At 43.0% G+C, this 21953-nt stretch overlaps 1 protein-coding gene across 2 annotated transcripts in view; it reads right to left on the reverse strand.

Moving 5' to 3' along the window:
- The window catches only part of gatad2b (GATA zinc finger domain containing 2B), a 44550-nt gene extending 33768 nt beyond the window's left edge, over positions 1-10782 (reverse strand). For both annotated transcript variants that reach the window (XM_079287888.1, XM_079287887.1), the window contains exon 1: positions 10662-10782. The gene's annotated coding sequence lies outside the window, so the exon portion shown is untranslated. The remainder of the gene's footprint in view (positions 1-10661) is intronic.
- Positions 10783-21953: the final 11171 nt, after the last annotated feature.

Here is a 21953-nt window from a genome sequence, read left to right on the forward strand (position 1 = left end):
GACCCCAACATGTTCTGAAACAGTGGCCGTCAGCCGAGGTAGGTCCTTATGGGAAGCAGCGTGCAGATTACAGGAACACCCACTGCACCGTGTGTGTGGATACTAACAGGTGTTTCTCAGCTGCTCGTCTTAGTATCGTTGTCCACCTTTCATGTGGAACATTTGTCGTCCTTTCATCAGACACCGCTGCAGAGAGGCCCTGATGCTGGCTGTGTACTGTGTCATTTGGACGATTGCATTCAGACTAGTTGACTCTGTGACCTTGTGCAGCACCTGACTAAATGCAGCAATGATGTGCACACTGCTTATTCACCAGTCACTGACTGCCATTTCTACAACTGACTGACGATAACGAAACATTGCCCACTCCCCTCTCATCGTGCTACAGCAACACACCGCTCCTTCCTCTATGCATTCATTCAACATCATTACAGGTATTACCCACACCCACTCCAACATGGGTTTTCTAATTAAGAGTCGATTTTGCAGATTTCTCTCAAACACAAGTGATGCAAACAGACTCCAAGGTCTTCAGATTGGTTACACATCAAAACACAAGTATTATAAAACATGATTATGCAATTCCATACATTCCCACATACTCTCATAATAATCATGTGCACAAGGATAAAAAGTCAGAATGTAAGACTCAAGAAGACAACTATTACCTCTTAGTTAGTGGGCTTTCTGTCCATTATTTAACGATTGGAGCCAATTAATTTCCTCCAAAAACATCAAATTGAACACTTCATTTAAGTTCACTTTGTTCTGTACAGTTTGATTTGTAGGCCATGTCATCGTATAATGCAGCAAAAAAACTCAACAAAATACGCTACCCAGAACTCAATAAATATATTGTAACAGAGCAGGGGTCCCCAATAGGGGGACCGCAGTCCGGATCCGGACCCATGACCTAAAACCCATCGCTAATTGAGAATTATTACATTTTGACGGAGCACTTCTATTTTAACCGGCGCAGCTTTTTCAGCCTTTACGGCACTCGTTCAGCGGCGCAGGAAACACACCGACCAATGCGGTGTAAATCACATCACGTGATGCAGCTCAGCCAATCAAATAAGGGTATTCTCACAAGTTTCCTGACCCGAGTGAGATGTACACATACGGGGGAGACGAGGAGAGAGAACGAAGAGTAGCAGAATTAATACGCGAGTCAGAGAAGTTATTTCACGTGACGTTCTCCAAAGAGAGAAAAGTTGTCAGAGAGACCAGAGTCTTTAACCATTAACGAACAGACTCTTATAGGTTAATTCTTCACATGGACAGTTTATAACCAGTGTGTCTCACATGACCGGGACGATTTATTTTAAGATGCACATTTCTGAAAAGCTTTCTGTTATGTCAGTTATTCTTTATTCCAGCCCTTGTTGTACTTGAAATGGGAAGTATTATTTATAATCCATCCAGTTACATTTGAAAACTGAGAATAATAATTGTTAAAATATAATTGATGTGTACTTTCTTCATTTGATTTGACAGTTGTTGACTACACAGAGACGTTACTATTACTAGGCTTCTTGAATATATGGCACTAAATAGTGCAAGTTAGATATGATTGTAATGTTCTGGACCTTTGCACGAGGAGATTTTTCTCAATCTGGACCTTTTGGAACTTTAATTGAATACCCCTGTAATAGAGTATGGAAATATGCCCCCCATATGGCCCTTTGGTTATTTTACACATCTTCCACAGTCAGATCTGCACTGAATGTCCCCTTCAGGTTCATGGCACGTTGCTTCAGTGATTTATCATTACTCAGCAGCAATCCAGTATTTGTCATCTTTGAGCGATCTACAAGAGCAATCTTTTTAACTTCAATATCCAAGCTACAGCTTTTTTCAGGCTGCTCCAGTCTGAGCAGTACTCAATCACCTTACTGCTGGGACTTTCCCCTCAACACTCGTGTTCACAATCACATCGAGATCATCTGAAGATAACTTTGTGACATTTTGTCTGGGTTCTGAGGCCACTGAGACTCCACCTTCAGCAGAACATCTGGTCTTTGTAGCCATCTTTCACACTTCAATGGTCAATCCCAGTAAAGCATCATCTGCAGGGGTGCTTCCACTGAGTCTCTCTTGACAAGTCATGAATAGCAGCAATCCTATTGGCCACAAAGGTGTGGAATCTCTTGGTCTTATTGCAGAGGTATTTAAGTTCACTGGCTGTTCAGCTGTAACTCAGAGCGTAACATCTGATCAACTGGTACAGCTAAAGTGGCTGCTGTAAGCTCGAGTCTGGGGATGGTTACTCTGGACTTTCCCATCACTAAAGCAACATGAACTCAAACCGGAGTTAACTGGCAGTGCCATAATCTTGCTCACCGGCATCACTGAGGTGGTGCAACTGTATTGTTTCCACCTATTAAAATATAAAATATTAAAAGGTTCATGTTTCAAACATCTTGTGACGTGAAATGTTTGAGTTGATCTAGCCCAGTCAGCTATTTTCCATATGCTTTTCTCCAGAGATTGTTATATCCCATCCGCACTTGGAGAAATTATTTCGCTTTAAGGATGAAAGGTGCAGCGTGAGTGTGGGGAGCACTTACCCCTGTTTGGAAACTAAATTGATTGACTTTCTTCGGTTTTCGGACAAGGCAGGATAAATTGGCATAAATCGCCATAACACACCGGATCTGTGTCACTGCAGCGTGGGCATGAAGATGAACGGCACAAGGTCTCCCTCTCAGAACACAGCATAGAAGCAGAAGATATGCAACATTGAGTAATTATGACTATTACAATAATTATGACATCATGTAGCCAACTGACAATAGCGCGTCTTGTTTTTTCACGACATGCCCAAATACTGAGGGTTCTGATTCACCCTATTAGGTTTGTCAATGTAAATTATAACTTTGGCTTCGATATGAATGAAAGGTTGGAAGGGTTCGACCCCTGACTGACGGGATATGAACTAGGGTTGGGAGATATTTCCTCCATCTCTCCAGTAATCTGGGGTTAAGATGTGCCCAAGGACACGGACTAGCAGAGCAGAGATCAAAGCGCCGGTCCTCTGCACGCACACTGGCTTAACTCTCCGTCTGCCATCATCAGTGGTGTCTGAGTTAGGACCTCTCGTTGTCTCTCCCTCCTCCTCTCTCCTCATTTTGCTTTTTAAAATAATCAGCAGTTATACACAAAAATATACTATTGATAATTACTATTATTATGGTAGCTTCTGATTAATACAAAAACATTTGAATATGTAAAATAATACGTATTGTTAAAACTGTGTTGGAACCTGAACTAGTCTAAAATAAAGCCTGACTGGCCCACTAACCTACTGACCCCAGCGGGCACTAGCTCCATGTTACACCAGTTGAGCTTCTCAACTCCAAAAATGTGCGGGCAAATTTTTCATTCGCCATAAATTTGGATAAAACTGCCAATGTTCAAAATATACACAGTTTATTTGTTGCCACAAAAATGATGCAGGTGAATTATGCAAAAATTGTAAAAAATATAAAAACGAGAATGGGTATCCTCTCTTCAAACTAAAATGTGAGTCGCCGTACTAGTTTGAAGCACCGGTTAGCATCATAGCTAGACTAAGGTTAGCGTTTAGTAGTCAATCAAAGGCAAAATAGGGGCGTGTCTTTACACAAGGCATACTGGGTCGCCAGCACCGGGCTGTGAAGAGCACAAACTCCACCCTCCCAATACACTAGCAACTGCTCAACATTCACTCATCAAGTTGACTTTTGAGATTGTGGAGGCAGAGATGGAGTAGACACGATGGAGCAGACACGGTAGAGCAGACACGGTGGAGCAGACACGGTGGAGCAGACACGGTGGAGCAGAACGCACAAATGATCACGTTTGGGACCAAAGGCAGTCTGGAGCCCTGCTTATAATACATAATGGTAACAATTGATGCCAAGAAGTTATTTTTAGTACAGGTAAGTAATTCATTTCCTTATCATTTTAATTGTGTATTTTTATGCAAATAACTTCTAAAGACGACAATAACAAAGGAAAATCTTTTGAACTTTTGAGAGTTCACACACTGGCTTCGGGGTTGGTTGAAATTGCCTTTCGGGAAAATCCATTTCAGTGGTAAAATTGTTTTTAAAAAGTTAGTATGGAGCCTTCCAGTTCTTAGAAGGAAAGCAGCATTGACAGAAATCTGAATCGGCAGGTCACACCTTTAAAGAGTGGGAATTGGCAAAGAAGCCAGTGGTGGCAGCTTCTTCTGTCTTTGGAGCGAGCATTGAGCGGTACTACGTGGAGCAGCTTTGGGCAGGGGGACTTCTTCACTCACTGCCCTGTGGCAGCTAGCTTCAGAGACCACAGGGAAGACATAATCAGGTTGTTATGCTGCAATCCAGTGTCTCCAGTTTTAACTGAAGGAGCCAATAGCCTGTCGTGTTGAAAGGCTATCACTTGTTGTGTGTATTGTTGTGGTATTAATCAGATAGTGCTGTGGGCGGGGCATTGAGCAAAGCTACAGAGAGCGAGATTAAACTAACTCATTTGATCTGCGATTGGATAATAAGAAAAAAATCAAAGAAAAAGTTCCCCACCCCAAAATACATGGCCTGATGTTTAATAATACCTGTCCTGACATTAAAGATCAATTTGTCCAAAGATTTTATATTGATTATTGAAATGATATGCAACTATGTGTGGTCGCGTCAAAGGCCACCACCTGCATTTGACCGATGGCGGGTGCTATCTTGTGTCTTCACACTTCTGTAACTGTACTCAACACCATTACCATGCCTCCTCAGTGAGGAACAACTTCTAAAGATACAGCGTCTCAGAATGTCAATGTCTAGTGTTAAGACTATGGATGATTGAAGACCGTTGAACGGTACACACGGGTTTGAAAAAGGATAAGATGAGGAGTTGACAAGAGATACAGGTTCTGTCTTTATATCCAGACACAGTACCCACTCAACATGTACGAGTAGGGAAGTGTTCCCTTGTTCTTACTGTCCCAGACACTACCAGGCAACGATGGAATAGTCCCCAGTGATTATCGTTGAGTAGGACGCCCATCCCTACTCCACTGGCTTTAAAATGGTATTTTCTCTTTTTCTATGCAATATCATTGAGAGTACTGATGGTATTTTTCTATTTAAATGAATTTGATTTTCATGCACATTTCAAATTGTACAGGCCTCTTTCACTCAGGGCGTTGCAATTTTATTTGCCACTATTCACTTTAAAATAAAACAAATCAGCAAAAATCATACACCAAACCAGCCCGTGAGATCTTGGATTTTTCGGCTTGGCAAGATTTAGGTTCTGCTATTGGAACACTTAACATAGCCATCTCAACGTGTATCTCAATGGTCCACACCGGAGAGATGTAAGAGTTTCAAACGCTCGACACTAACTAGGTCGCACAACATGTCATGTGACCTTGATTGTGTAAAAGGTTTTCTGAATGGCTGCCGTCATGGCCTCCACCTGGCTGCCTCCCACTGCCGACCCGATTTCTCGCAAACTGTCTTTTGAGTGTCGTAGTGTCAACACACCTTCCCGATAGGGCTGGGCGGTATACCGGTTTATGAATTTTTCATATACCGTCATACAGCCGAAACAACTTCTGTTGCTCTTCAACAGGCAGCAAAATATATTGTTCGCCGCTGTGGGTGCTACGATCGGAGCTAGTTCTCTTACCTGTATAGAGTGGTCTCGTGTGACGTCACAGTTTAGCTGTCGGCCATGTTGAAGTACACACAAAGCCACTGGCATGCACGGCTGAGTCGCATAACCTATCGATCATGGTGAACTTTTGTGCTGTCTTTGGTTGTGGCAGCAGAGCTGATAGAAACAAGAAATCATTCTTTCGTTTGCCAGCGGTCATTACACATCAAGGAAATGACACGAAGGAGCTATCCAAGCGACGTCGCGAGAAATGGCTGTCACGCATCTCTCGAGATATAAAGGAATGGAATTTGGCGTACACTAGAGTATGTGCGGATCACTTTATAAGTGGTCAGTGATTTTATTTACAAATTCGTTTGTGAACAGTATTTAATAAAGGAAATATAAATTAAACTTGGACATGAGAAGGTTACCGAAGCTTCATCGGCCCGTGACAGCAGTCGGTACCAGAGACGTGTCGAGCGTGTACAACAGGCGAAACACAGAGATGCAGCCTCAGCATTGCTTGATGCGAGTTTAACGTCAGATCATATATATATATATATATATATATATATATATATATATATATATATATATATATATATATATATATATATGTGTGTGTGTGGGGGGGATGAAGTTAGGGGTTAGTTGAAAGTTAATTCCTACACACACGCACACAATGACATGCATGTAGAATGTAAACAAACACACGTGTCTGTTTGCACTGAGTAAACATTGAATATTGCTAAATATCTGACCAGATCTGTATATATGTTCCCTTCCAATGACGAGATGAGAATTCTCGACGACCATTTCTTTGATGTGTCGGACCCATCCACTGACAAACTGATTATAAGCGTCGAGCCCTTTGTAGCACTCCAGCTCGTCTTTTGTGTAAGGACTGGGGGTGTTCACGAGATACGTGTAGATGTTGGCGTACTTTACCGATGGAAGATAAGTAGGCTCGGCACTGAAACCATCTGCACTCATCGTATAGGGATCCAAGTTACCAATAACCTTCAATTTGGCCAGGTAGCGAACCTTTGATGCACTATCCAGTGATTCAAAGTATGGCATTTTCGCCGCACTTCCTTGTTTACTCGCCGCCATGTAGGATCTGTATGTACTCCAACATGGCGGACAGACCTCGTAACTAAGGAGATCGTGACGTAGGTGAGACCACTCTATTGAGAGGGAACCCTCATGGTTCGAGCTTTATAACAACAATTAACAACCCACAACTAACGCTCTTTAACAAGGCAAAATACCACGACACAACAGTTTGTGACAGATAAACAATTTGTAGCACTAATAATTGTACATTTATAAACATTTTCCGGCCAACTGCATGCTGGGTAAAGCTCGCTAACAGTCTGCTAACCGCTGGGAGCTAACAGCTCTGTTGCGCCAGTAACGTTACATTAAAGAACAGAAAAGAGTGATGCACGATGAACAAAGACTGAACAACAAAAGGCATTTAGGTCAGACACATATGCAACGCTGATTACCGCAATATGTGTGGTATTTGTTATAAATGTACGTTGATACATGGAGGGATTTAGGACCCAGTAGGTGAAGGAAACCGGAAGTGACGGAAGACACGCCACACAAACAGCTGTTCACCGCCGGTTGACCGGCCGTACTTGTGTTAGTTTACGGCGTTAATTAATTAATGCATTAAGCAAGTAGCGGGCCGTCCTATAATGACGTCAGCATTACATGCCGCTCAGTGTCCATGTACAGGCTCTGCCGCGAGGTGCAGAGTGTGCTGTGATTGGTCAGTGGGCGAGCACGTGACTATCGTGAAATGAAACTTAACAGCCAGCAGAGGCTGATGGGTAGTGAATCACATCACGTGATGCAGCTCAGCCAATCAAATATGAGCATTCTGACCAGAGTAAGATGTACCAGACACCATGACAGAGGAGACTGAGACGAGGAAAGACACTGCAGAGCAGTACGTTCAAGTTGTGAAAGTAAAATCCCGTGATAACCTCTTTGGGTCATTAAGTGTCAGTGTCATTGTCATTAAGGAATGATCCCACAGCCAGACCAGCTGAGAACATTATATTTTCCTGAATTTAGGCTTTTGCATTTTCTAAATGCTCTAGCATTATTCAAACGACTCATACATAGTTACAGCCTTAAAAACGAATAGAAGTTGTGGCGCTATAATGTGGTTATAAGGTGGTATTTCAGCTGCAGGACAGCAGTGAAGGCCCAGGTATAAAATGCACGGCCCGCCACTGCATTAAGGTGGAAAAAAATACAGTGATATACATTAGGGTGGAAAAAAATACCGTGATATACCGTGAAACCGGTAGAGTTGCGCTGGGTTGTTCACATGTGTAAAGAGTATTAAAAAAAAAAAGAGCTTGAGGGAAGACTTTGGACTCCTCGTTAATTTAAAACAGTGGAATTAAATGATGCGCGGGACAGGTTGATGTGACGAGATGAACAGCGATGGAGAAATATTTGGAAAAGAAGAATGCAGACTGAACTGGTCCATGGACAACATTCTTTCCCAGATGACCAGCCTCGTACGAGTGGTGGTCAAAATAAAGAAGAAACGGTGAGCTCGAGGCAATACAGCGAAACTTATCCTTCATTTGGATTTACGTTCACCGGGGATCTGCACCGACTCCGCTATGCTTGGTGTGTGTGTGAAAGCGCCATGGCCCCAAGCAAGCTCAACGTCCTCGCCACACCAAACACCCGTCACCTCACAACAAGGACTCGGACTACTTTGTTTGCCTGCGTACACAAACTGAGAAACTGGTAACTTTAATTTTGCAACTTTTTTGGTTGTTGGTGTGCCACGGGATCTTCTTAATGTAAAATATGTACCGCGGCTCAGAAAAGGTTGAAAAGCACTGATCTGGTATACAAGTTGAAGTACAGTAATAATGTGCCGACATGTCCCGTCTGATAAGGATGCTTTTTGAACTTTAACTGCCATTGTTGTTTGTATAGTCATTATATTTGATGATCAGCTACTTTAAGTCCAATAGGAAAAATGACATCAGCTGATTTCAGTGAAAACATGTTTTAAGTATAGACTACAATATTTATGACATTTAGAAACAGTGTCTCAAGTGCCTATTGTGTCCACCAGTAACAAGTTTATATTTCAACGGTCACTGTCCCCTTGAGCACACATCTGTGATTCCTTATTAAAGTGTCTCTTAACGTTGTACGTGTTTATTTCTTAAAATGAATATCAGCTTATTTATCATTATCCCAATCATCAATATGTGGGATGTGGTAGCTCTATAACACAGAAATCAAAGAGGAGCACAACCAGCTTAAAACAGCTTCACAAGCTATTCCGGTGTCCTGGTACACAGGTTATGAACTAAATCAATCATAATCGCCATTGTTTCAAGATGGACCAGTTAAATGATGATTAAAAACATCAAACCCTAATTGCACTGCATATTCATAAACAGTTACAGTGCAATACTCTTGAGGTGATAACAGTATGGCAGCTTTCATCTGTATGCTACCGGGGCTGCCATGGGACCGAGCTGGGAATAGGAAGAGGAAGGACTCCATCATTGAGAATACTACAGTTCATTCACACTCTTCAACAGCAGGGACCTTTCATTCATACACATCCACTTCCACAATGTGAGTGGAGGGCTGAGTGTATCAAGGTCTGCCAACTTTCACACAGAACCAAAGGCTGTGGGGCTCCTTTACTTGCACACTCAGATGAAGATGTGTGAAGTGAGCACAATGCCCGAATTCAAAGTCTCTGATGTAAAGCACTTGGAGTTGCCTTGTTGTGGAAAGGTCTGATACAAATAATGCTCACATACAGGTAGGAGACAGGACCAGAAGCAAGCAGCTGGTAGAAAGTGATCCACTGCTGAGGACAGTGAAGGGGTGCAGGGTTCCTGCTAAAGCAACGACAGCCACGTTCCTGCTGTCGCTCAACTTCTCATTTCAGCACACAGCCTTCCTGGAACTGAGCTTTCATTATCTACAGCTGATGTACATGACATAACTACACCACATCTTATCTGGGACTTTAAATGAGCCATATGTTGCACATTTCTTGTAACATTTTGTAGTGGAAGAACACCTCTCTTCAGCTCATGTAACCACTGTCAATGGTAAAGGCTGTACAGTCAGAGACAGCCCATCACAAAGACTACACATGGCAGTCATAAGTGCCTCCATCTGCATGTGACTCATGTAAATCACAAGCAGCAGTGTAGCAACAGAGGAGAGACCCGTTCTGGCAAACTGACCCGAGAGATCCTGTGTACTGCAGAATAATTGGCAGCACACATTAAATATTGATTCCCGTTTGGTCTCTAACGTCATGTAGACATCTACCTCCGTTAACCCGCCGCTCAGCACACAGCCAGCCGCTCGGCCTCAGTGCAGCCTTGCCCTTACAGTAAAATGTTGTTATGCCAGGCAGCCATTTAGTTGCATATGGAGCCAGTTGAGTAAATGGCTGATGCATTTCGGATTTTTCTACCTAATTGCTGAGAGCCATCAGCGACCCCGGCCTCCTCCTCGCGCGTTTTAATCCGCCACTTCCGACTGTTCTGCTTCAATAAAACCGTTCTAACGTCTCGTCTGATCCCGGTGCTCTTTAAAAAGAGCGTTAACAAGTATGTGGAGGACCCTGGCTCTTTCTCCAGCCTGAGTTAACCCCTAGAGACTCTGGATCAAACAATGAAATGAAATTGGAGGCATTCCGCACAACGTTTCCATCACTAACAGTTCGGTTATCACCAACAAACACACAGTCGGGTAGGATTTAGATATGCAACGATGTTTCTGCTGCGACTACAGGCATTTAAATGGAAATGAACAGTTCGAGGCGACGGCTACTGGTCGCCAACATGTCAGCCCGCATCAATAAATAGCAAAGCAAAGCCGCTCTATTGTCTATCGGCATATCCACCGGCAGGAAAACGACACAACAGCTAGCCGTCCTACCGCGACATGAATCCCGCCGCTGCCATTTCAAAACATCTCCCGCCGGAGCCGGGCCTCGCACACATCCTCGGACTCACCTGTGTCTCCTTTTCGCCTCAATGTGTGCCGTCTCCGGGTTCACGGTCCGGTCCTGACGCGCTGCAGCGGCTCCTCACCACAAGTCCCCGGCACCGGTAGGCAGCACTGAGCTGCTGATTGGGCCTCGGCAGACGCTCACCCCCTCGCTGCAGCCAGACGGACTGCTCATTGGTCCGGCAGACACTCCGTGACGGCTAGACAGACAGCTGAATGGCTGCTAGTTTCTCCAGCAGATCCAGACAGACAGCTGATTGGTCCTCTGGCACTTTTCGCTGAAGCACCGAGACAGCGGATTGGTCACTTATTTCCGCGGTGAAGTCAGAGAGAGATCCGATTGGTTCGTAGTAGTGTTGTTGTCTGGGTCTGGATGGAAAGCCATGTTATCTCAAATGGGGCTAAAGAAACAATGTGTTCGTTTACATTCACTAACGTAACCAGGTTTTCACAAGCTTCCACCATGAATACTTTGGACGTAGGGTAACGGTGTCCTTGACTGGAGTCAACGATCAAGACAAAGCTGCTTGCTACAGTTTAAAACCTACCGGAGTCATATGCACGCATACATGTGCATGACAAAGACCTAAGACAGGCGAACACATCTTTGACAGCAGTGCGGGTGTCTGATAAGAAACGTGATTACTCTAATCAAAACCAATGCACTCCACGGTGTCCCTCTGAAGACTCCTGTCTGTCTCTGTGCGCCGTCACACCAAATGTCCTGACAAAGACAAGTCAGCCTGCACTGTCTCTGTCCGCTTTCAGAAGCATTGTCATCGATAGGAGCGGGATGTGATAACCGACCAGCTGCACACAAATCATTGCAGGTCGAGGAAATGCGTTGTCCTACTTTCACCTATTCCGTCCAGCTCTGAGTAATCAAAGACAGTGTGAACGACTTGAACATGGGTCGTGTAACTCTATTGTCAATTCTCTTCGCTGTAGCAGCGCATTAAAGACACTGACAAGAACACCTTTGTCTCGAGATGTGAATGAAACGAATAGCGAATGTTCAATTTGGATTTACATGTTGCCACTTGTGCAGAGACAACAGCGAGCCATTGGTACAATGTCGGTGGAGTTGCTGACCTACTTAGCATATTGAAATTGAGCAGTGAAATGATTGATCATCTATTGACGTAGGCCATTCTTTACTTCTTATTTTGTTTGCTACCTGCTGTATGCCAGCTGTAGGGGATCCCTTTGCTCTCCTGGAGTGTTACTTCTAATATTTCTGTGCATGTCATGTGGTTTAAGGTGTCTCTATTTACCGGTACACGAGGATCAAAATCATCCACAGCTTATTTTTGGAATTGAAAGCGTGTTTTTCCACCCTCTGGTAAAGCACGGTGTAACCTGCAGGTAGACAATAGTCATCAGGAGCAACCTCCGTTTCAGGCTGGAGACAATGAATGAAGTTGGATGTTATTGGTAGCAGCTGTTCATATTAGTGGCTTCACAGGTTTTAACTTTGCTCACAGCAAAGCTCTACAGTATTAATTGTGTTGCTATTTTATCCTGTATTAAATTATAGTGGTCATTTTATGGTATTGATCTTCAATAACGGCTTCTTTCCGCTGGCTGTCACTCTCATGAACAATTAATCAGTCATACTGCACCTCCATTTGCACTAATATCCCAAATCCATAGTCATTGTTCTTTATGTTCACATGTATTCTCTGATATAGGCTTACTCCTTTGGAATCTGTGGAGTCTCAGCTTTCATAATGATGTATTGTTTGGGTGGGTAGCATGAAGTAGCGAAATCTCTAGCATTAATACGCTTGCATGCACCATTTAAATGAATCAAACCAGCTTCCCCAAAGTCTCAAATACTGCACTAATTTGCCTCCAGGCTGCTGCTGTTTCAACTGTTCAGATCCAAGTATCCGCAAAAGTCATCACAATGAGAAAAATGCTCATGTTGGGCACTATTAGGCCCCGAGTGGAATTTTTCTCAACTTGAGGGGCTCAGGGTGCTAATTCAAACATAGGAGGCAGATAGAGCGGGAAAATGTGATTCAACAATGCAGAAGCAGCAGACAAAATGCTTCACTCTATGGTATATGTAACATACAGCATTTGTGTAATAGATCACCGTGATACAACTCAGACAAAGTCAAGGAAACGCAAGAGACTTGTTATTTATGACCAAATTACGGACACACGTGACCGGCCACGATTCCCTCGACATTGTGCAGAATTTATTTGAGAAAATGGCTTCACCCCTGCAGGAGCTGCTCAGTTCTCAGTAACGGTCTACACAGACCTCTCTTTTTCGAAGGCAGAGGACACAAGAGCCTGCCTGTAGAATTCGCACATTACCCACGTTACGCTAATGGACCGTTTGAATTGGTCTTAAACACAGCAGAGGAGAAATTCAAAGGTTCCCGCTAACAAATATTATAATTTGTGTTCATACTCGAACAATCAACACTGTGCCAGCCTCCGTCACACTGGGAGGAGAAAACAAGCAGACCATGCTGAGCAGACGGGCAGCAGGGTCATCACACCCAAAGAGCAAAGAGCACTCGTGCTCTGTGAAGGGCAGACAAATTGGAAGGCTCGATTGCAATGTCTGCAAACAGCACACAACTGAGGTATAAAAGTAGAATAGAAACGAGTACACCCATGTCTTCAACTCACTACATGAAGTCTCCCTTCTCATCCTCTGCAACCTGGTGCTATAGGAGCTTTTGAAGAACAGCAAGTCAGAAAACTAACTTGGGAGAGAGAACAGGGTGTAAACATTAAGGTGTGTACAGCTCCGCCAGACACACGTCTGCTACAACATTGTATTTGACAGATGTACAGAATAAAACCAACCTCAGACATTGGTTTGGGTTTTGTAACGATTGTAAAAATACGAGTGGGTTGTGAACAGTACACTGAGGAGTGCCAATGTTTACATTCACATCCGTGTTGAAGAGCCCAGATAAAGACAAGCAACGCTTTTTCAATCACAGCATTTGACACAGACTTTAACGCATTAATGGTGGGGACGTTTCGGCTAAAGCTCCAACAGTAACTTACAATACCGAGAAACCGCATCAGTTGGTGTATGGAACTGCAAATGTTGGATAGACTCAACTTTAGCCTAAACTGGGCACACCTCACCCAGTTTATCCACTCTTACCATGGCATGGGCAAATTCATATCAACCCAGGTTGACAGTCAACACCAACCAATCAGATACAATGCAGACGTTCTCCCCAAGTGACACCAAAGATGACGTCGTCCAAGGAGAGCAGCGACGGCACAGCAAAACAGAGCAGAGGCCACATGGTCCATAAGCCTTTGAAAGATGGCTGGAGCACTGCGCAAGCCATCAGGCATCACGGTGGAAGAATAAAGTCCAGAAGGCGCTATGGCTGCGCTGCTCTCCCGGGGCCTGTCAGTAACCCTTCACCCTGTATTACGTTGTCTCAGTACCTGTACATTGACACGTTTAAAAGTGGAACGGGTGGTAAGGACCCAGACGCAGTACGACGGACACACGGAATAGTTTGAACGAGACTTTATTCCAGGCAGAACATACAACAGGTAAACAGTCTTGGCTCTGCACACATATAGAAATCCACTCAGTGGAACGCCAAGCCGTCAGGGGCCAAGGCAGACAGAAACCAGAGGAGCAGAGGCAGAATCTCGTGGTCGGGGACAGAAGGCTGAGTTGTTTAACGGGGCAGACGCAAGGCGGAGACGCCCAGACAGGCAGGGTCGGCAACGGGACACCAGTCGGAGGGCAAACGCCAGAAAGTCTGGCATGATGCGGAGAACGATGTGGCAGAGAGTGTGTGTGAGACCGGAGGAATAGTGGAGGAGGCAGAGTGAGCAGGTGAGAGTGATGAGCTGATGAGGTGGGTGTGACTAACAGGTGCACTGAATGAGATGATGAGGTGAGTGAGAGACAGACAGGAGAGAAGGGGCGGAGCTGTGACAGAGAGCTAAAAATCTCAGTCAAATTTGCATGGCAAAGCAAACACATCTGACTTGTACATTGTTTACTTTTCTCAAGTCTGTGTAGCGTCTGCAAGTTGAGGAACTGTTTTTTAACTTGATTTAGCTGGCTTGGCATTTTTATTTTCCGACATGTAATGTACCGTCTTATCCAGAAACGCGTATTCAGCTCAGCATCAGCAACATCAATGTCACGTTCAATAAGGTCGGTAGGTGATGCAGAAAACTGGTAATGAGTTCAATCAATTCAACTTGTTTACACTCATACAAAGTGCTCCAACAATGAAGGCAAGGCTGTCGGTGCCTCCGAGTCTTAGAGACGACTTTGCATCGTCACGCTGCTGCAGACAAAGTCGAATAGTTTGAGTAACAACATCGGCCTCGCCATGACTGTCGTGATGTCATCCAAGGTGGACTGAGTGTAACTGGAGCATGAGTTTGAGACCTTTGATATTCTTGAAATGATTTGGGAACACTCCTGATCTGCTGCACTCCAGTGTGATGGGACTTCACCTCGTCCAATATGACAGAAAGAAAAGAATTGACAGCTGTCATCTCTCCAGATTTTTCAACTTTACACTCACACACCTTTACATCACAGCTACATTTCACACTTCTTTGGAAATCAATTTTTCGATCAAACACAGCAAGACCAACCTGTTGAGTTCCTTTTATGCGACTACATCCTGATCATAGAATCAAAAATAAACGTATATTCGCTGCATCACTACTTGCAGCCTTGAACACATTTGAGAGAAGCACACTGTAAAAGTATTCATGAAATGTACTTTGTTGAAAGTTTTAAATGACATTAGGTTTGGGGAAACCTAATGTCATTTAGGACTTGTGACTGTGTGAGCTGTTGTACTGTAAGTGTAACTGTGAGCTTCTGCATTGTGCTTGTTATGAAGATGCCGTGACTTCTAGATTAGAGCTCCATTTATTCTAGAAACCCTCGAAAAATGAGATCAATATCAAGACAAAAAGGATTGAGCTTAGTTTCATTCAACTTTAAACTAGCAACACTTAAAGGTCTACTGTATATGATTTGACGCCATCTTGCGACAAGGTTGCAGATTACAACCACCTGAAACGTCTCCTTGTGCTGATGAAAGATGTGAAAGGCCCTCTAGACTCTGGAGCCGGTGCTTGGTGTGTCCGTTCTGGGCTACCGTAGGGACCTGGCTCCAAGAAGAGGACTCGCTCCATATGTAGATGTAAACAGCTCTCTCGAAGGTAACGAAAACACAACAATTACAATTTTTTTATTTGATTATACACTAAAGAAAAACGTACTTATTAATATTATATTCCATTTCTGCCGATACATCGCCCAAAATGCTACACACTGGACCTACATACTGGACCTTTACAAGTATTTTAAGTGGAAGTGTACAGAATAAAGTCTATACATTGACAGGTGAAGACAGACGTCACAATAGTACTTTGAATACAATGATAAACAATTAACAATGACAAATAACTGAATGAATTAAGACAATAAATGAACAGCAAAATAACTCCCTAAAACCAAAAACATTGGGTCACATCTCTTTTTGGATAAGCCAGTAAAACTGTAACCTAAAAAGTAGTTCATTAACTTAATCTTTGCCCCAAGATTCAACCGACAGGTGACTTCACGCCACATTGTAACTATTTCATTTCTTTTTTTATCATTGATACAAAAAGACCTTTGATGATTGCTCCTTGTACTTAAACCACAACTAGACTTCAATGCACACTTTCAAATGACTTATGATGCTGCTAAGTTCTCAAATAGACCATAATAATATTACAGTTATGTTCAATCATTTAATGTTAGGGTTAACAATACATTTATAGCTCCATGGGGAAGACGTTAACGTTTCCCAGTTACAGATTACGTAACGTTAGCTTGTTAACCGTAAACTCATGTTACAGGTCGCCTCTGGACAGATGTGTGTCAAAATCTACACTCAACCAATATGGCGAACGGCCCCTAATTTAGCCGAGAGGGGCTACCATAGGCTAACCAACTACACTTATTCAGATCTTTCATTAATATTTAACCAACAGCATAAAACTAACAGTTACAACATACAATTCTTCATAGATAATATTGCAGTATTGCGGGAGCCAGAAAACCCCAGAGAATGCACTGCTATGCTATCATGTCAGCTTAGCTAGCACTTGACCTGGCAAAAGAAATACGATATGACGGAGAAACCTAGTGTGTAATGTAAAGTCACTGGATGCTTATCTGTGGTCATGTACAGAGCGTCAAACAACATGACATCGACTCAGAGTTATGACTTGTGCACTATAACACAAGCATTCTTGATCAGTTGGTTAAACTGGGGACTCGATGTGTCTGTGGTTGCTGTCGTGACGGCAGCTGTTAAAAACACAAACAGAACATGTAAGTGTCCTCTAAAAGCCATTAATCTATTGAAAATACATACTCATTTGTCGTTATTATCTACGCCAACCATTGTAGCCATACGTTACCATGACCAAACTCATTCGGCTTAACGTCACCAGTTAACACGGTCACTCGAAAAACTGAACCACCTGGTGCTCTGAAACGCTCGAACGTCTGTAGAACTTGAGTGTGCTGTTGAAATATCTATTTTGACAATTTAACATACAACAAGAAGATATTTAAATGCTGCTAACAGTTTTAATTCAATGTTTAAAGCTCGCTTAGTCTGTCGTGATAGATAACGTCACTTCCTTCGGCAATATGAACATGCATGTTTTTGATGAAGCCCCCTGTAAAAGGCTCTACAGTCTGAGGTAACTGCCAAAATGGCAGCAGTACTGTTGGTGGGTCTGTATTGCAATGATGGGGTGCATACAATTTAAAAGGAGAGAGAGTTGCATTTGTTGTTTGGGCTGGTTAGGTTGAGGGTTGAGGAGTGAGATTAGTTAGGGTTAGGGTACGAATATCAGGGTAAGCCAATCAGAGCAGGGAGGGAGTGGAGCACGGGATACTGTGGGATTTTAATATTGCTACCGGTACATTCTAATCAGGCATGACAGGACGTGTGCCAATATAATCATTTATTTACAGTTGTAGTTATCATTTCAATCAAGAGGGACTTTATTAGAATTTAACAATAATTTATTATACAAGCATAACATATGAATGGTGCAAAGTCTTTGGCGATTGGACTCCATCCTGGAGTAGGATACCCGAGGAGGAGGGATGCTGAGGTCAGATGAAGCCTGATCCCCCTGAGTCCAGACACTGTGGTGATGAAGATGATGAATGAGGAGCGTGATGCTGACTGGAGGTGACTGGGTGGAGGAGGGTCACATCTGCTTAGAGCTGAACTGACAACTGACAGCAGCAGAGAGGAGAAGACTCTTTGAAGTTATAGGAATGATGTGATTGGCTTCAGGAAACTGTGCAGAATCTGGTTGGTTACTTTAAAGTGAACTGATAGAGTAATCACAGCGAGAGAGAGACTGAGAGAATGTGAATGAAAAGGAGTGTAAAGATCGTCTTCCTGACTGAACTTCTGCTTCAGCTTCATTTCTCAAGTTGAGGTAAGAAGGTCCATATAGAATAGGAAACAGCAATGACTTCAGGTATTGCCTCTGTAAGATAAGATTCTATCTCTGAAACTCAAGATAAGATATGTTTCTGTCATGAGGCTTCAGGTTTATAATAGAACAATGTAGTGTACCGAAAGTACATTTTACATTCATATTAATACAGGCTCAATGATTCCAAAGAATCTCAGTATCAGTATGCAATGGGGGCTCCAGACCTCCTGGGGCCCCAAAAGCTCCAGGTTCATTATGTGGACATTGTTTTGAATTTGGGAGTAAGAGCATGCTATGACAAAGACCTTTAAGCCGTGTCCTGCTTCTTCTTGAAGTTCAAATTTAGGAGCGGCCTGTGTCAAAATCTGTTTTTTATCTTCCTTATTTTACGTAATTTCGTAGGAGATAGGGTTGGACTCATGTAGTATATATATATATATATATATATATATATATATATATATATATATATATATATATATATATATATATATATATATATATAAATCTCGTTTAATGAATTCAGCAGAGTAGAATTATAATATTTGACTTGTTTTTAAAACGTGTTCTTTCTGTAACCACGGCGTTGGATCATGGGATGCCATCGTGCCTTTATGGGATTATGGATGTGTTGGTTAGTGATTGGCCTGTTTTTGACCATTTTGGATATTAATCAACCAATATTTAATCTACACAAATAAAGTCTTTGAAAACTCTGACTAGTCAGTATTGGTATATTGATGAATTGAAAAAACTCTGCAGGTCTTTCCTCAATGTTGAGACAGAGATAGGACCATCACTGATGCTGAACCCAGAAGGGTGCCTCATGAAGGACATCTGAACCTGTAAAGGTCCTCCTGTAACACACACATTCATGAAGGCATGCAATCAGCTTACGCAGTCCATATCAAATAATGCACCAGTCTGTTTGGCCTGCAGGTAAGGCATCACATAAAACATGGAATGGAATTCATATCATAGTTATGCACATGCTAATGAGTTGTGATACTTTTATCTGTTACTGAGAGTGCTAATTTATCTTGTTACAAGATGGAATATCCAGAGCTCTGTCTGGTACGGAACGGAAAGGACACAAAGCAGATATGTATTCATCAATACATACATTAACACATTAATATAGACAGTTTTGTGAGCATGCATGCCAGGGGCGTCGTTAGGCCTATTTTAGGGGGCTGATGTCCCCTAAAATGTTCTTCAGCCCCCCCAAATAATTTTGCATTAATCGCTTTAAAAAAAAAAGAAAAAAGTTAGATTTTTGGTGATGTCATGAAATGAAACTATTGTTTCTCACATGGACAAGTTATTCATACTCTAACATGCTACATATGTGCGTGCGTTCTGGTTTGTATGTTTTCTCTCCCTTCAAATTACAATCCAATAGCCTATCATCATACTGAACGATATAAAGTTGACACTGTCGGGTCCATTCTCCATCCATTGTGTGCGGTGCCTTTAAGAATTAGGATTTGGGAGGATATGAAAAGATATGAAAGCTAGTTTATCCGTCTTTCCTTTACAAGCAGGAAAATTATTTCTCTCTCTTTATTTGAGAAAAGTTTATTTGTGTTGTCAAATTTCACTATGACCCTGAAATTCTGTCTCTTGTGTTGTCATATATATGAATGCAAGCAAAACTACAGAGCAACATCACACTCTTTGCCAGCAAACATGCCACTCCCCTTCGGGCTTAGCCCCCCCTTTCTCTGAATCCTAGAAACGCCCCTGATGCATGCTCTGTCACATAGAAAAGTCAAAACGTAACAAGGACAGTCTAAAGAAAAAGACAGTAACTAAGGTCAGTGAAGGCAGGCAGGTGAAGAATGTCACCGTGAAAACTGTAATCAAATCAAGCATGTATCTCTGACTCATCTCGTGTCTCCTAACATTTACAGAGAGGCCATAATGTAATGGAAATTCCCCACGATGACACATCGGTGGCTACCTCTGCAACACCACGCACGTCACCTGCCTCAATTAGCCAATCGGCATTGATTCTGGTGGCTCCTTCTTCGCGCAGTATAAAAATGTTCATTGGAGAAGGCAGTGTGCGTGTGTGTGCGCACGTGTGCGTGCGTGCAGGCGGGCTGATGGAGCGAGCAGTTGCATGCGATAAAAACATGTGATCTGGTGATCGTTGATTTCTCAGATATTGTAAAGTGAGCGGGAGAAACCGGAGGACAAAGAGCCTGCAGGCAAAGTGCTGCATCAGCACGTCGGACAGCTCCGCTCCGCTTCTCTCTCCACCAGGAGACCGACAGCATCACTCTCCAGGTAACACAAGACCGCTACCTGTATCTTTGTACTTCAAAGTACTACAGTGTGCTAATAGATATGCTTTCGTGTGTTTAACTCAGTGTCAGTGTGTGCAGGCCGGTGGGGGATGAGGGTGCGTCTCCCCCCATATGCCGATATGATGCAGTCTAACATGTGGCCGAGAGAATGGAAACAAAGTGTCAGAAAGAGGAGAATGCCTCCACGTAGCGCGTCATACTACAGAGGACCGGAGAGTTCTGTTTGGGTTTATTAACATGTCTATCATGTTGGGGTACGTACGTTACCTGGAAGATCGAACTGTTTGGTGCAGCAACACAGGAAGAGGTGCACTGGTCCACCAGCAGAGGGCGCACTCATGTGGCTAATGTTCGAGGCGTTGTAATGGTTAATTGCAAATTTGTTTTCTGAAGCAGTCATTAGCTTTTAGACATTATAACAGTACAAAACACACTTTCTATTGAAGTTAAAAGTCCATCGATTAGATGGCTAGAGGAAGCTGAGTCGTATACTCCAATTGAAGACTTAAACTGGTAAGATAAGAGAAAAGCCTCATCACGTGGTGTGAGATGTAAAACGGGATATAACATCCACGACACGAAACACCAAAGTCTAGACATCACTGGTAGTGAAATGCAAGACTTTCTGGAGTAAATCTGGTTCAACATAGAGAGTTGGATAGAATATTGTGCTGACTCTGCTCATCAGGCATGTACACTGTAGTACAAGGGAGTTTCCTGTTCCCTTTGCACAGACACTTCGTGCTACTTTTCCAATTGACCATATCGTTCATACCACAACAGAATAATGCATCTGCATTCACTTGAACAAATGCTGTTAAATACGTGTTTTTATCAGATATTTTTTGAAAACGTAATGTGATGTTCACTCCAGCTAAAGCCCCGAACAATCCTGAGAAGTGAAATCATCTCGCCTCCTAAAAGTACCTGTATTTACCAATTGTAATATGTTATGGTAATTAATGGAGCTATTTGCTAACTTGCTCAACAAATAAACTAAAAAAACAGCATCCAAGTCTGCTCAATATCCACATGAGCAGGTGAAGCTCTGTTTAGACCTGGGATTTTCTTTAAGGTGTGCTTTCTAGCTCGACGAGGTCGAAGGATAAGCATAGAGCTGGGGAGCAAGACGGTTTTGTAAACTGAGGCTGAACCACAGGGGTCCTGGGGTATCTTGGCCCTCGGCCAATTAGATTGCAGCAGTGCGTTCAGGTAACCTCCGGGTTCCATCGTTTTTGGGGGTATCCGGTTGTCTTACCGGAAGTCCCGCCTTGGCATCCCTGCTCTCGTCCAATGAGAGCAGTGTTGCACTCGGGAACTCAGTTCGCATGGTTTGTGTTAACAGGTCATTTGCTAGAATAAGATCACTGGTTTATGCCATAATACTGACATAAAATGTGCCTGTCCATGAAAACAGAGCATTTGAAGATGATTTGAATCATTATGCTTTTTTGTGGTCAGTGTCAAATGGTTGTTTTGTCCCTCTGTCACAGG

This window comes from Melanostigma gelatinosum (assembly GCF_949748355.1).
Source record: "Melanostigma gelatinosum genome assembly, chromosome: 17".
Lineage (NCBI taxonomy): Eukaryota > Metazoa > Chordata > Actinopteri > Perciformes > Zoarcidae > Melanostigma > Melanostigma gelatinosum.